The sequence below is a fragment of the Polypterus senegalus genome, chromosome 4 (assembly GCF_016835505.1).
Source record: "Polypterus senegalus isolate Bchr_013 chromosome 4, ASM1683550v1, whole genome shotgun sequence".
Lineage (NCBI taxonomy): Eukaryota > Metazoa > Chordata > Cladistia > Polypteriformes > Polypteridae > Polypterus > Polypterus senegalus.
In genome coordinates, this window is record NC_053157.1 from 3,400,583 (window position 1) to 3,418,276 (window position 17,694).

Here is a 17,694-nt window from a genome sequence, read left to right on the forward strand (position 1 = left end):
ACTCTTTCCTCATAACTCATCCCCTGTAGCACCCAGTCAGCCGAGTTGCTCTTCTCTGGACCTTCTCTTGTGCTGTTATGTCCTTTTTGTAACCTGAAGACCAAAACTGCACCCAGGACTCCAGACGAGGCCTCACCAGTGTGTTATAAAGGTTGAGCAGAACCTCCTGTGATTTGTACTCCACACATCAAGGCGCTATATAACCTGACATTCTGTTAGCCTTCTTCATGGCTTGTCTGCCAGTCGATAGTGTCAAGTCCTCTACGACTCCTAAAGTCTTCACAGAAGGTGGACTTTTGATATTCAGAGCTCCCCTTTTGACTTCCTACGTGTCATACTTTGCATTTCATTAAATTACCTTTTCTTCTGTTCAGACTCTAAAGGCTCGGCTCTTTTCATCTTTCCTCATAACTCCTCCCCTGTAGCCCTCAATCAGCCTGGTTAATCTTCTCTGGACCTTCTCTTGTGCTGTTATGTCCTTATGGAGACCAAAACCACACCCAGGACTCCAGATGAGGTCTCACCAGTGTGTTATAAAGCTTGAGCAGAACCTCCTGTGACTTGTACTCCACACGTAAAGGCGCTATATAACCTGACACTCTTTTAGCTTTCTTAATGTCTTCTGCACACTTATCTGGAAGTCGATAGTGTCAAGTCCTCTGTGACTCCTAAATCCTTCTCATAAGGTGTACTCTCGATTTTCCGACCCCCCATTGTGTATTCAAACTTCACATTTTTATTTCCTGTGTGTAATTCTTTACATTTACTGACATTAAATTTCATCGTCCATAAATCTGCTGTCCAAGTCCTTCTGTGATGATATAACGGATTCCAAATGATCTGCTAATCCACCTATCTTGGTATCTTCTGTAAATTAACCAGCTTGTTTTTTATATTACCATCTAAATCATTTATATTTATTAAAAATAGCAGCGGCCCCCACACTGCCCCCTGCTGCTCACCACTCTTAACGTCGCCCAATTCTGAGGAGGTTCCTCACCCCATCACCCTCTGTTTCTTGTGTCTGAGCCAATTCTGTACCCGCCTACACACCTCACCCTGAACTGCCTCTTCTTTTAGTGCCCACCCTCTCATGGCTCCTCATCAAACACTTGCCATCCTTTTATCCCATCACACCGATTACCCATGAGTCCTGACTTCAAGGCCACGCCCCTAGCAACGGGAATAAACACTGACGGCCTTTGAGGACCCAAACTCCTATCAAATCATGACAACCGTGGGTTCTGTTTTGCCATCTTGCCTTTCCAAAAATGCTGTTCCCCCATATCTGAAACCTTTTCTCAGAAATCGTCAGGCATTGCTAAACCCTTAAGGAGAAGCGTGTTTCATTCTTTCCACTCCCCAAAAAGCCTTTATAAATTACAAAAATAAATAAATAAGACTGTTTTACTGAATTTTGCAACTGCCAAGTTGCTTGTAAAAATGGATTTTCGCATCAGTTTCATGAACAGCTCTTTTGCTCGTCACTCCCTATTTTATTTTGTGGTGTGATGTCTTCTGTACGGCGGCATGGTGGCACTTCCTGGGTCCTCCCTGCATGGAGTTTGCATGTTCTCCCCTTGTCTGCGTGGATTTCCTCCCACAGTCCAGAGACATGCAGGTTAGGTGCATTGGCAATCCTAAATTGTCCCTGGTGTGTGTGTGCCCTGCGGTGGGCTGGCGCCCTGCCTGGGGTTTGTTTCCTGCCTTGTGCCCTGTGTTGGCTGGGATTGGCTCCAGCAGACCCCCGTCACCCTGTAGTTAGGATATAGCAGCTTGGAAAATGGATGGATGGATGTGTTCTGTACACTCGTGAACCTCACCACGAAATGCAGTCTCAGACAATGAGATGAGATCTTAACATAACCGAGTGATTTTCAGACACTGGCGGGTGGCATGTTGGCTGTTTGTCTTGACAAATTGGAATGTGCTAACAGTAGGAGCGCCACCGAGCCCCCAAACCCCAGATATACACAACCCAACACAACTCAATGCAATCACAGTTACAGCCAATATTCAAACTTGGAAGTTCTCTCGCCTTCTTTCCTCCAATGAGTGTTGCCCGCTGCCTCCCGACTCTGACTCCATCCAAATGAGACGGCAGCTTTTCTTTTAAGCCCGATCTGGGAATTGTTTCCAGTCTCTTGTCCCAGTCATCCAGAGCACTTCCAGTTCATGCCAAAACCAGGGCAGTCCTCCCCTGACAGAAAGACCCCAACAGGGTTCTGTTTCTGGACTCCATTTCCCATGCACCCCTGGAGGATTTGGGTTTAGTCCTGAGGAACACTGTTACCTGCCTTGTGGAGGAATGACCTGCTCCTGATGAGTCCGTTTGCCTGGTCCTTCCATACAGGTCTGGCATGATGATGATTCCTTCCTTTATCCCTGTCCTTCTTCTGGGGCACTCATGAATGTCATTGCACAGCATAAGAGGTAATACATTACAAATAAACTGACGACATTATATGTTTTTAAAATAGCCAGGGCCATTGCACAGCTGCATTGCAAGTTCACCACCCCAGTGAACACTCAGCATTGCACGCCTTGTACGACACGTCGTTTGCACGTATTATTGGAAGATACTTGAGGAAATGGAGAAATACAACATGAAATAAGAGATACAGCCCAGCCACGATGAAACAGAATACGAGTACAATTCTTGCTGTTGTGTGTGCTGAGTCGCTTTTGCTCAGAAGACGGTAGAAGGAGAAGGACTGAGGAGTAACTGGTGACTTTTACTGTGCTGCCATTAATTTAAATCAGTGTTATGTTGAGGCAGAGCGAATTTTTGAATTTGGTCCCAATACGGCATCTTAATTTGTCACAGTTTTAAATCAACTTTGAGAGAAGCTCCTTTGAATCTTCTTCTTCTTAACACTGCTGGATATTGTCAGGTGTGCACGGGGCTGCGGCGGTCTCGGGGACACCCGCCTTCTGTGGTCTGTGGTGACGCATCCACCCTGACCAGTTTCAGGCACAGCCTACAAGATATTCACGTCACATGTGGAAGCCTGAGTGGTCTATTGACAGCGTTTCCCAGGCTGTGGGCCGCGGGTGACCCCAGATGAAACCTCACCCACCCCTCACCGCTCTGACGGCTGCACTCAATTCACAGCAGCATTGACAGATAGATATATGGATGAAAGGCACTATATAATAGATAGATAGATATATGGATGAAAGGCACTATATAATAGATAGATAGATGTGAAAGGCACTATATGACAGATAGATATATGGATGAAAGGCACTATATAATAGATAGATAGATAGAGTGATAGATGTGAAAGGCACTATATGATAGATAGATAGATAGATAGATAGATAGATAGATAGATAGATAGATAGATAGATAGATAGATAGATGTGAAAGGCACTATATGACAGATAGATAGATAGATGGATGAAAGGCACTATATAATAGATAGCTAGATAGTGTGAAAGGCACTATATAATAGATAGATAGATAGTGTGAAAGTCACTATATAATACATAGATAGATAGATAGATGTGAAAGGCACTATATAATAGATAGCTAGATAGTGTGAAAGGCACTATATGATAGATAGATAGATTGATAGATGTGAAAGGCACTATATGACAGATAGATATATGGATGAAAGGCACTATATAATAGATAGATAGATAGATAGTGTGAAAGTCACTATATGACAGATAGATAGATAGATGGATGAAAGGCACTATATAATAGATAGCTAGATAGTGTGAAAGGCACTATATGATAGATAGATAGATAGATAGATAGATGTGAAAGGCACCATATGACAGATAGATAGACTGATGAAAGGCACTATATAATAGATGATAGATAGTGTGAAAGGCACTATATAATATAATAGATAGATAGATAGATAGATAGATGTGAAAGACTAGATACTTTATTAATCCCCAAGGGGAAATTCACATACTCCAGCAGCATCTATCCATCCAGTATCCAACCCGTTATATCCTAACTACAGGGACACGGGGGTCTGCTTAAGCCAATACCAGCCAACACAGGGTGCAAGGCAGGAAACAAACCCCGGGCAGGGCGCCAGTCCACTGCAGTCTCCAGCAGCAGCATGCTGATAAAAAACAATATTACTTAAAGAGCAATAAAAGTGCAGTGCAAGTTAAAAAATGCAAGGTGGAGAGTGCCAGGCAGGTATAACAGACAATAACTTTGTTTAATGTTAACGTTTACCCCCCGAGTCGTATAGTGTGGGGTCTCCTCAGTCTGTCACTGAAACTGCTCCTCTGTCTGGAGATGATCCTGTTCAGTGGATTCTCCATGATTGACAGGAGTCTGCTCAGCGCCCGTCGCTCTGCCACTGACGTCAAACTGTCCAGCTCCGTGCCTACAATACAGCCTGCCTTCCTCACCAGTTTGTCCAGGTGTGAGGCGTCCCTCTTCTTTATGCTGCCTCCCCAGCACACCACCGCGTAGAAGAAGGCGCTCACCACAACCGTCTGGTAGAACATCTGCAGCATCTTATTGCAGATGTTGAAGGACGCCAGCCTTCTAATGAAGTATAGTCGGCTCTGTCCTCTCTTGCACAGACCATCAGTATTGGCAGTCCAGTCCAATTTATCATCCAGCTGCACTCCCAGATATTTATAGGTCTGCACCCTCTGCACAGTCACCTCTGATGATCATGGGGTCCATGAGGGGTCTGGTCCTTCTAAAATCCACCACCAGCTCCTTGGTCTTGCTGGTGTTCAGGTGTAAGTGGTTTGAGTCGCACCATTTAACAAAGTTCTTGATTAGGTTCCTATACTCCTCCTCCTGCCCACTCCTGATGCAGCCCACCATAGCCGTGTCGTCAGTGAACTTTTGCACTTGATTTGTATTACGGAGATCCTGGATGATCCATCAAGTATTGTGCTTGACTCATCTAACACTCTGATGCTCTGGTGGTCGTGCAGAACATCCCTCCTTGACTGGATTCACCAAGTGGGACCACCATACTCCCCCACTCACACTATCATAAAAATTCACAAAGGGGGGGACCCAAGGTGTGTTGTGCTAAATTCCCGGTGGGCTGCAAACACACTGGCATGTGAAAAACTGGGCTGTGACACCCCAAAGGTTGGGACACACTGGACTCTGATTTGACTTCATCATTGGCATCAACCTCCTTGGAATTTTATCATACCAGAAACCAAAAATAGCGCCATGTTTGGCTGGAACCTCGTACTCCTGAGTGAGCATCCATTTACTAAATCTGATGCTCCTTATAATACGGACATTGGAAAAGACAGGAGATACTGAGTAAAGCCATCCATGGTGTCCTGGGCCAGCTGCAGAAGTGGGCAAACATTTGGAAAATGACAACTAATGTGGAAAAATTGCAAAGTGTATCAATTGTAACTTCAAAACTGAGACGTCCTATTGAATCAACCACCAAAATGGATTTAGTTGATGCAACATTTTCATCCACTAAGCAATGCGGAGCAGGAGTATGTGATGATAGAACACCCACTACGCAACAAACCACCTGGACTGGGACCCGAGTGCAGCGGGTGAAGCTGTCAAAAAACGTTGGGTTAGTTTGTAAAACCTGCTGAACGTAAATCGAGGGATGTTGTAATGCGCTGGTAAGAACACAACATAGCAGTGCTTCTTCATTGGACTGCAATTCCCAGCAGTCCCGAGAGTACTACACCATTGGACACACCGCGGGGATTGCTTGGAGGAACAAGATGGGGCTCTGCTGTTTAAAAAGGAGCTAAGAGACAACCGGAAAAGGTCACCATCATCTGGGGTCTTGGTATTCCAACTGTTCACCCCACAAGTGGATTTCAAGTATCATCCACCATTGGATTACACTTTCTCTGTGCCCACTTGTCTGTGTGATCTCTTCATTCATTGGCTGGAAAAAGACTTTGTCTGGGGAGAACTCACAATCACCGTGGATCTTCATTTGCATCGGCTTCACGGTTAGGACTGAACTGTTCAGAGCATTCAGGAGGCTCTTCGCTTTGGAGTTCCGTTTATTTCTCCCCATCATCTGCCTTCTGTTGTGCTGCTCTGCGTCGCACTTTTGTCAAGAGTGTTTACCGTTGATTGCTCCCCTCTTTGTGTATTGTTGGGTTTCATTTGTTTTGTCTTAGTTAATTAATTATCGCCGTTGGAGTTATTCAGGTGGGTTCCGTCGTTTGCAATTTTTGTTTAATTGTATGGGCTTCATTATTTATTATTATTATTAAATCTATCTATCTATCATATGGTGCCTTTATATCTATCTATCTATCTATCTATCTATCTATCTATCTATCTATCTATCTATCATATAGTGCCTTTATATCTATCTATCTATCTATCTATCTATCTATCTATCTATCTATCTATCTATCTATCTATCTATCTATCTATCTATCTATTATATAGTGCCTTTCAATCTATCGCATACTCGAGGACAGCAGTGCAAATTAAGGGGAAGTGCCATTGGGGCTGAAGCCACAAAGCCCCTCTTTCCTCAGAAGTTTTATGGCATTCTGTCCCAAACTCATCTATCTATTATATAGTGCCTTTCATATCTATCTATCTATCATATAGTGCCTTTATATCTATCTATCTATCTATCTATCTATCTATCTATTATATAGTGCCTTTCATATCTATCTATCTATCGTGCCTTTATATCTATCTATTATATAGTGCCTTTCATATCTATCTATCTATCTATCTATCTATCTATCTATCTATCTATCTATCTATCTATCTATCTATCTATCTATCTATCTATCTATTATATAGTGCCTTTCATATCTATCTATCTATCTATCTATCTATCTATTATATAGTGCCTTTCAATCTATCACATACTTGAGGACAGCAGTGCAAATTAAGGGGAAGTGCCATTGGGGCTGAAGCCACAAAGCCCCTCTTTCCTCAGAAGTTTTATGGCATTCTGTCCCAAACTCATGGAGGTGAAGCAGTGACCCTGGTGGCCTTTAATGGGGACCTCGATGAGATGTTAGGACCGCTTAGCTCTGAGCTTCAGACAGAAACAACAAATGGACTGAATGGTCTCCTCTCATTTTTGTCAATTTTCTTATCCAGAGAAGCCCAGCGTTGAGCATCGCCCTCATCACATTCTCCCACCCGCTCAGTCCAGTTCAGGGTCCTGCTGGTCCCAGTACGAGCTCTCCAGTTAGTCTCACAATCCCATTTTTAAGGCTGTGGAGTAAAAGGTGCAAACGCCACACAGGCAACAAGCAGGCCTGAGATTCAAGTCCAAGTTGCTGGGGCTGGGAGGCAACAATGCTGATGTCTGTGACATGTGCCATCATAGCGTCCAGGGCCTCATTAGTTAACATTTACGTTTAGGGTGAATGGTGTTTTTGTTTTTTGTGCTCGTATTCTTATCGCTCTCCCTTCAGGCTCCACATGGACCTTGTTTGCTTTTCTCTGTTTTACGCAGGAACAGGCCTATCAGCAGGACGGGGTCCATAGTGTCCAGGATAAGCTTTAACGGAGGTTGAGTAATCCACACTGAGCCTGTGCCGCCAGCTGATGTTGCATAACGTGTGTGGAGAACAACAGCAGTAAGAAAAAGAGAAAGAGAGAAAAGAAAACAGGCCTGTTTAGCTGACGACAGCCACACTCTCCCCTCAATCTCCTGTTTGTTGAGATTTTACAGTCTGCCGCAGGACGACGTCTCTTTGCTTCTGTCACGCAGGGATGGGTGCCAGGGAACTTATTGTCTGTGCGCTTAAAACACAATATGATACAATTTATTTTTGTGTAGCCCAGACTCACACAAGAAGTGCCACAATGGGCTTTAGCAGGCCCTGTCCTTTGGCATCCTGGAAATGTGTCTTTTAAAGCACGTTAAACATATATATCGCTTTTTGCACCATATTTCTCTCACCTAATTATTTCCACCATTGGTTACAAGATGGATGGGTAAGACTCGAGTCTGTTCTACAATTCAATAAAGAGCACAATGCCAGGGAGCAAGCGCCCCCTGCTGGGTACAGACTGTGCTGGACAGTCGTCACCGTCGTGGGTCTGCCTGTTCATGTTCTGTATTCACTCCTTAAGTTCCTTTACTTATGTCTTCTTTGTTCAATTTTGATTATTTTCTTATATGTTCATTATATTTATTTATTGATGTCATGTCATTTTCTAACTCAATAATCAGATAATCAAGACTAGGGTCATGTGGGCTTTGGGGGGCTGGGGCCTATCCTAGTTAACAGTGGGCACCAGGCAAGACCAAACCCGGACAGGACGCCAGTCCATTGAAGGGTGGCCGCAAACACAGACACACAGACGCACACACAGATGCACACACACACACGCACACACACACACATACTTACGTGCACACACACACACACACACACACACACACACACCCACTATTTAATTATAATTTTTCATTGTCGTGCAGTTCCTACCTGAGCTCATGTGTTCTCTCAGGTCCCTTGTGCTCTGTGGGTGGTTCCCCAAAGGGCGGGGCCTCCCGCCTTTCTCTGAGTGGCACCGCCCTCTAACCCTATAAAGGCTGGGCAGACTCACTGGTCTAATGCGGTTCATTCTTATATACGCGTGCGGAGTGACGAGTCCTCCTCTGTTTTCTGTGATTTCTGGTTTATTTTTTTTACTGGATTTCTGATGTCTGCTCTGTTTTTTGATCACCTCTCCGGGATGGCAGTATATTTGGGCATTTATGCAGTATATTTGCCTTTTAAGGCATATCCAATTTGTGATTTTTAGTGGTCTCCCAGAGCGTTTCTGTACTTCTGTGCTTTTCAGAAATATACACACACTAGGGGGTTTGCCTCCTGCTCGCTTCACTCGCCAACATGGCCTGTGCTACATGCCAGCCAGTTCACGCGTCTGCCGCTTATGTTGTGAGGAGGGGGGCTGAACGCACCCCAAGAGGACACAGTTGCTCCTCCGAAACCCCCTCTTAAACGGTGATACAATGGGAAACAAATGCAGTGTTTTTTATTTTTTATCTTCTCTTTGCTCGATCAGCTGCTGGCTTGTTGCTGATGCTGTGCCCCGTGAACTGCATCTCGTACGGCACTTAAAATGTTTAAAAGCCTGTACAGCAGCGGCCTTTGTCATCTACTCTTTGTCTTTTATTTCCTGGTTGGCACAAATTCTCGTCTCGCGGGATGCAAGTTCTTGATATTTTTTAGTTTATAATTTAAAAATGGAATAAGAATCTGAAAATCTAACAACATCACATCACATTAAAGATCGATAAATTCTGAAAAGAATGATACCAAACATACAGGTTTTAAAATAAGCCCGATTTAAAGCATGACAAAAAAGTCACATAAAATCGTTGCTCCTTTAGGCTGCAGTAGATGTGTGTTATTTTATAAAGCTCCTTGGTCTGCCTCTATTTCTAGCCAACGGCTGGCAGTTTCCCTTTCCCTGCTGAGGTTTTTCTTTCAGTATTTTTAGGTGGCCAGTCTCCTTTTTTCAAAGCCTGCTCCACCTGAAGCCACCAGGTGAGATTTGAGACCTGGGCTGGACTAAGTGGGCTTCTGCTGGGTCCACCAGTGAAGATCCTGGCTTCGTCCCCAGCGAGTGTGGAGGCCTTTGAGGATCTCATGATGAAGAACTCCCCGCATCGTAACAGCCATGCAGTCGCTAAATTTGACATGCCTGCCGTTTATCTCGTCCTCATCTGGTGACAAGATCATCAACAGCGGTTCAAAAGTCGGACATACCCTCCAATTAGAAGTCACGTTAATGCAACATCACGTCATCAGATCAATGGAGAACACCTCGTGTCTGGACGGTGCAACTTGTGTTGACTGAATAAGGTGGCCTAACCTGCGCAGTGAAGAAGAAGAAGACATTGCAATTATATGACGTATTTCAAGACACCCAACGCACTTTACAATGGGGGGGTCGGGGGTGCCACTTCAACCACGACCAATGTGCAGCACCCATCTGGGTGATGTGATGGTGGCCATTTTGTGCCAAACTGCTTAACACACATTAGCTGTGAGGTGGTGAAGTGGTGAGAGAGAGATAGCCAATCAGAGGCAGGGGGTGATTAGGGGGCCCAGAATGACCAGGCCATGGTGGGCCATTTAGCCAGGACATTGGGATACACCCTACTCTTTATGAAGGATGATGAAAGATTTTTAAGTACCATAGAGAGTCAGAACTTCATTTTTGCAGCACAGTGTCCACTTGGGGTCCATACTCAACCCCCAGGGTAAGCGCCAGCCCTGCTGGCCTCACCAACACCAGGCTTTTCCTAGGTGGTCTGCAATCCAAGCACTGGCCGGGCCTGAACATGCTTAGCTTCAGGTGGAGGTCCTGTTCTGAAGTGACAAAAGGAGACCACGAGCAACTCCATGAAAAGCACTGGTCAGGGGATGGGGGGACAAGAAATTCTCCAAGTCACTGAATATCCAGTTAAATCCACCATTAAGGAATGGGAAGAGAATGGCAAAGCTGCTGGAGCACATCCGCTACAAAATGATGAAGACGAGTGTGGGAGGCCAATGAGAGACATCTGAGAACACCAAAGGAGTCTCAAGCTACAATAGATGACATTGGTGAGACTGTGTTACTCGGGTGCTTCACCAGTCACCCTTTATGGGAGAGGGGCACAGAGAAGATGGTTTTTCTTTAACCATTTAACATGAATGGGATACTCCTTTGAAAGTATTCTATAATATACATCCAGCCATCCATCAATTATCCTAAGTACAGGGTCACAGGGGTCTGCTGGAGCCAATCCCAGCCAACACAGGGTGCAAGGTAGGAAACAAACCCCGGGCAGGGCACCAGCCCACCGCAGACATAATATACAGTCATATGAAAAAGTTTTGGACCCCCTCTCAGCCTGCATCATAATCGACTTCCATTTTCTAGGAACATCTGAGTACTGCGGTGTTTTCCGAACAAAGATTCCTAGTGACGCAGTATTTAGTTGTATGAAATTAAATCAAATGTGAAAAACTGGCTGTGCAAAAATGTGGGTCCCCTTGTCATTGTGCTGATTTGAATGCCTGTCACTGCTCAATGCTGATTACTTGGTATGATGAGCTCGTTAAGCCTTGAACTTCATAGACCGGTGTGTCCAATCATGAGTGGTCAAAGGTATTTAAGGTGGTCAATTACAAGTTGTGCTTCCTTCCCTTTGACTCTCCTCTGAAGAGTGACAGACAGCATGGGATCCTCAAAACAACTCTCAAAAGATCTGAAAACAAAGATTGTTGAGTCTCCTGGTTTAGGGGAAGGCTACAAAAAGCCATCTCAGAGGTTTAAACTGTCAGTTTCAAGTGTAAGGAATGGAATCAGGAAATGGAAGGCCACAGGCACAGTTGCTGTTAAACCAACACAGCAGGTCTGGCAGGCCAAGAACATTACAGGAGCGGCACATGAGCAGGATTGTGAGAATGGTGACAGACAACCACAGATCACCTCCAAAGACCTGCAAGAACATCTCGCTGCAGATGGTGTATCTGTACATCGTTCTACAATTCAGTGCAATTTGCACCAAGAACATCAGTATGGCAGGGTGATGAGAGAGAAGCCCTTTCTGCACTCACGCCACAAACAGAGTCGCTTGTTGTATCAAATGCTCACTTAAACGAGCCAGATTCATTTGGGAACAAAGTGCTTTGGACTGATGAGACAAAAATGGAGTTATTTGGTCAAACAAAAAGCGCTTTGCATGGCGGAAGAAGAACACCACATTTCAAGACAAACATCTGCTACCTCCTGTCAAATGTGGTGGAGGTTCCATCATGCTGTGGGGCTGTGTGGCGAGTGTCTGAGGAATTCAACCCAATATCAACAAATCCTTCAGCATAATGTTCAAGACTCAGTCACAAAGTTGAAGTTACTTAAGCAGGGGTTGGATATTCCAACAAGACAAGGACCCAAAACACAGTTGGAAATCTACAAAGGCATTCATGCAGAGGGAGAAGTCCAATGTTCTGGAATGGCCGTCACAGTCCTCTGACTTGAATATCATCGACAGTCTATGGGATGATTTGAAGCAGGCTGTCCATCAAATTGAACTGAACTGGAGAGATTTGGTATGAAGAACGGTCAGAAATACCAACATCAGAGTACAGACACTCATCAGAGGCTACAGGAGGACAGCGTCTAGAGGCTCAAAGGAGCAAAAGGAGGCTCAACTAAGTATTGACGTCATATCTCTGTTGGGGTGCCCACATTTATGCACCTGTCTAATTTTGTTATGATGCATATTGCATATTTTCTGTTAATCCAATAAACTTAATGTCACTGTCTGAAATCCTACTGTGTCCATAAGGCATGTCGTGTATTAAAAGGAAGTTGCTACTTTAAAAGCTCAGCCAATGAGAAACAAAAATCCAAAGAATTAAGAGGGGTTCCCTAACTTTTTCATATGACTCTTTGCAGAATTACAGGGTGGTCCAGATCTAATTATGCAATTATGAAAAGGCAAACACATCGCACCTGCTGTTAGACTGACCACCGTCTCCCCGCCATTTTGCAATGCAGGGCAGGTGCTGCCATCTATCGGCAACAAAAAGAATTTTTTGTGAGTTCTCTATGTAATAAACTTAATAAGTTATAGCGTAATGAAAAATGCATAATTAGATCTGGACCACTCTATATTTGAATACTAAAACAAATGATATTTTGGTGCGGTGGGCCCAGGGTTTGTTTCCTGGCTTGCGCCCTGTGTTGGCTGGGATTGGCTCTGGCAGACCCCCGTGATATAGCAGGTTGGATAACAGATGGATGGATGATATTTTGGTCTCTTTATTTGTCTGTTCAGGCTCTTATGGGATTAGCGCTTGGTTGCTGTGAAAAAAAAATATCGACGACAGAACGGCAAGCTTACGCCAATTCTTCCTCACCGTCATCACCAAGGCTACTCCTTCACAAGATTAAACAAGTAAAGTTGGCCCACATATTTACCCCCTCAACTCACTGGCAGAGCCAAGTGGGGGCAAACCAATGCGTCTCTCACTCGTTTGCTCCGAAATCTCACTCTCTTCTCTCTCCTTCATCGTTGCGTGTGCATTAATTGGAATCGCATAACCATTGATTACAGTGAAATGTGTCACATCGGTTTTGACGGATTATTGTATTGTCATCCATCCTGAACACGTATGCAAAATCTGAAGAAATTCGCTTTGCCAAAAGTGAGTTTGAAATCCGTTGCAAGATTTGACCGAGACAAACAAACAGACAGAGGAGTCCTTAAATAAAATCGTTTAAAAAGAAGGAATGCTGATCTCCTCAGGTCCCCAACATTTTATCAGAGCATCTTAGCAAAGAGAAAATCAGCAATTTCAGAAATGTCTGCTATTACACAATGAGAGGAGCCACAAGCCACGGAATTAAAGAACGAGTTTAATGAACGACAAGACTCGGCGCCTCATTAAGGAACTGGTTGGAGTGAAATTGTTTCACAGTTTAAGGCCCTGACTTAGGTGGTCTTCTGTTGGCTCACTCGCTTCACATTTCATTTCTGTTTGGGTGCCATTTAAGAAAAGAAATGAAGCAATAAAGAGGAAAGATGGAGAAATTCAGGTGGAAGGAATCTTAAAAAAAAAAGTCCATTGAAATGAAAGGAAAAGGAGTTAATTGGCAGCAAAAACAGGGCACCAATCAAGAAAACGGTTAGAATGAAAACTTGCAGCCACTGCAGCCCACCAGGACCCCCTGATTTAGACCACCTTGCACAGATGTATTTGCACTTTGATATTAAAGAGTCATTTTGTGTTGATCAGAGTCAGAATAGTTAAACTTAGTCCACTGTTGTATAACAAGAAAATGTGGTGTTGGTGAAGACTTTCCATAGGCGCCTTATCTATGGATGTGTGTACAGTGGACGCCGACTGGATGGACTGCCACTCCCAGCAGCTCTTAACTCGGTCTGAGCGGGTCGAGGAAGGACTTAGCAGGCCCCAGCACTGCCGACTCCGCGTCCCTGCTAATCAGCGTGAAGGCCTGATGGCGACTCGTGAATCTCGCACTGGCCGGCTAGTGTTGCCCTCCCAGTCAATGTAAAGTTCATTTCTTACAGGCCTGCAAGCTTTCAGCTTGGTTCAGCAGATTACTTCTTATCGCCGCGTTTGAAGGACACCCTTATTAGAACTGGAATCGGACGGCTGCCCCGCTCCTAATTGGCTCATTAATGCAGAAAGCCCTGAGCCTCAGCACAAAACCCGCCGTAAACAAAGGTGAAGGAATAAAGTCCACCAATCCAGCCTCAGCTAGAGTGTTTCTGGACATTTGCCCAGACAGACGGCTTATCAGAGGGAATCGCAAACAAATACAAGAAAGGAGCAAAGGCACAGACAGGAAATGTTTGGCTCTGAGGTCAACAAGCAAACATGTTGGCTGCCAAAGCCCCCGTCTGAAAGTCACACTCAGTCATACTGCCGACATTTAGGACACTTCCTATGAGAAAAGCCAATTCATATTTGTGATATAGCGCCTTTCACAACATGGGTCAATACAAGGAAACACGGTGGGGGGGGCACAAGTCATTGGGATACTGAAGTGAAGAGGAAGGTGCAGTGAGACTGGGGAGACAGCGGTTTGTGCCACGGGTGCCCCCTGCATGAAATTCACATGTCCTCTCACAGTTGACAGACATGCAGGTGAGGGGAACTGGCATTGCTAAGATGGCCTTAGTGGCTCTGTGTGTGTGTCTGTGTGTGAGTGTGTTGATCGTCTGATGGGCTGGCGCCATGGCCAGGTGTTGTTCCTACATTGCATCCAATGAATACTGGAACAGGTAAAAGCTGCCATGCAATCCTGTGCTGGATACACTGGTTTAGAAGATGGATGGATGGATGGATGGAAGAAAACAAAATGAAGATGAAATGAAGACTGAAAGTATAGTTTACAGATGTCGCTGTAAATAAAAAAGAACAAGTGAACTTTGTGAGTACAGTGAAAATGTTCAGGAGGAGATAAATTAAGAGGAAACTGGAGGATTACAGTGGGATTGGTGGAACTTGCCAAGTTTGTTATGGGTTGGCCTGCTGTAAGTTTAACACACCCACAAACACAGAATGAGCCAATCCACTTAAGCACTGATTATGAGTGACACCTGTACAACCAATCACTGCTCAGTACTCGACAGAGGGACTCACTGGCTTTAGGGTTGTTATGTTTCAGCCAGGCGTGTGTGTATTTTCTCTTTTCTGTTTTTCTTTTTATTTTTGAATTATCATTTTAGATTAGGATAGATAGATAGATAGATAGATAGATAGATAGATAGATAGATAGATAGATAGATAGATAGATAGATAGATAGATAAGAAAGGCACTATATAATAGATAGATAGATAGATAGATAGATAGATAGATAGATAGATAGATAGATAGATAGATAGATAGATAGATAGTGTGGACATTGCCCCGGACACAGACAGGCAGACACGCTCATGTCACCCAGCACACATTTATTTTTCATCTATTTACACAAGTCTGTGCTCACAAGCCCCCCAGTACCCCTCAGTCCAGGCCAATCCAATGCCTTCTCTCTCTCTCTCTTTTCTTCTTCCACCCGACTCTTGTCCTCTTCTGAAGGGAGGCGGCCCCTTTAAATAAGCACCCGGATGTGCTCCAGGTGTGTTCCCAGCAATCTCCCACCGACTCGCTCCAGTGTAGCGGAAGTGCCGGCTGTCTCCCTGGAAGCACTCCGGGTGTCCCTGTTCCTCTCCCTTCCAGCACTTCCTGGTGTGGCGGAAGTGCTGAGGTCCAGGGTCTTCCAGGTATTGGGGTCCCCCTGGCGGTAACCCCGGGTCCCTACAGGGTCGAGCTTCCCAGCTCTTTACCCGAGGCCCCCAGGGCGGTCACCCCTTCGAGGTCTGGTGGAGGCACCAGCTCTCCTACGGTCTTCTTGGGTGTCCCGGCTGGGTACCACCTCCATCCGGGTACTGGGTATAGATAGATAGATAGATAGATAGATAGATAGATAGATAGATAGATAGATAGATAGATAGATAGATAGATAGATAGATAGATAGATAGAAGCTGTGTGCATTCTGTCGGTCTTGTGGCTGGTGTCAGTCTGTGACGGGTTTGGGGAGCTGGTGCGCCCCCTGCAAGCCACAGCATGACAGATCACTCATATGGACACCCTCTGTTATGTTCAGATTGAATTTGGTTCACAATAGCAATGTCAATTACAAAGGGCCAAGACAGAAACTGAGCCAGCAGTACAAGAAAGTGAAATAGAAGTTGTGATAATAATCAGCTATTTTATCAGTAATTACACAAGTTTATTGTCATTTAGTATCTTGCATTGAGTGACATTTATTGCTGCACACTTGTGAGACATATGTTATGTAACTTGAGAGCGATGACCCTTGTCATCTGAGTTAGATGAGCAGACAAGACAGGGGGCAGCAAATCAGATGCTTCAGACTTTTATTACCTCACATACAGTATAAAGTAATGGCTGTTCACAAGCAGTCTTCTTTACTTTACACTTACTGTGTAAATGATTAGAGCCACCTGTGACCCTGCTTATCCTTGAAATGATCGACTCAGCCAATCATCTGGCAGCAGTTCAATGTATAAAATCCTGCAGATGCAGGTCAGGAGCTTCAGTGAATGTTCACATCAAATACAAAATATGGGATCTCAGTGGTGTGATCATTGGTACTAGACAGGCTGGTTTGAGGATTGCAGTAACTGCTGATCTCCTGGGATTTTCACACACAACAGTCTCAAGAGTTCACTCAGAATGGTGTGGAAAACATCTGGTGAGCAGTAGTCCTGCAGACTGAAACTTGATAAACCTCTGGCGTTATCAGAACTACTAGATGCTATAAAGTCACTCCAAGGCGGGAAAGCAGCAGGCCCTGATGGCTACCCTGCAGAATTTTACAAGAAATTCTCCGCTCAGCTAGCTCCCCTCCTATTAGCAACATTTACAGAAGCCAGAGATAACCAATCTCTTCCACAAACCTTTCGCCAAGCACTAATCACTGTTTTTTCAAAACAAAATAAGAACTTATTACAATGTGCATCATACAGACCAATTTCACTTCTGAATAACGACGTCAAAATACTCTCTAAAATCTTAGCCAGAAGGATGGAGAAAGTGCTCCCCTCGGTAATATCACAAGACCAAACTGGATTTATTAGGGGCCGACACTTATCTTCCAATCTTCGACGCCTGTTTAATGTAATATACTCACCAACTAAATCAAACACCCCAGAAATATTATTATCATTGGATGCAGAAAAAGCATTCGACATGATTGAATGGAAATACCTTTTTACTACATTGGAGAAGTTTGGGTTTGGCCTGGACATTTGTACATGGATTAAATTACTGTATACTAACCCAGAAGCTTCAGTTTGCATCAATAACATTTGCTCAGACTACTTTAAACTAGAACGTGGCACTAGACAAGGATGCCCCTTGTCACCGCTGCTGTTTGCGCTTGCCATTGAACCACTGGCAGTTCACTGTCGAAATACTGATCAGATAAAGGGGATTAGCAGAGAAGGACTGGAACAAAACATTTCATTATATGCAGATGATATGGTACTGTATATATCGGACCCAGAAAATTCTGTGCCTGCAGTCCTATCAGCACTCACAGAATTTCAAAAGATCTCTGGACTCAGAATTAATCTGAATAAAAGTGTACTCTTTCTAGTGAATTCTCAAGCATATAATATTAGATTAGACACCCTACCTTTTATCATTGCAGAACAGTTTAAATACC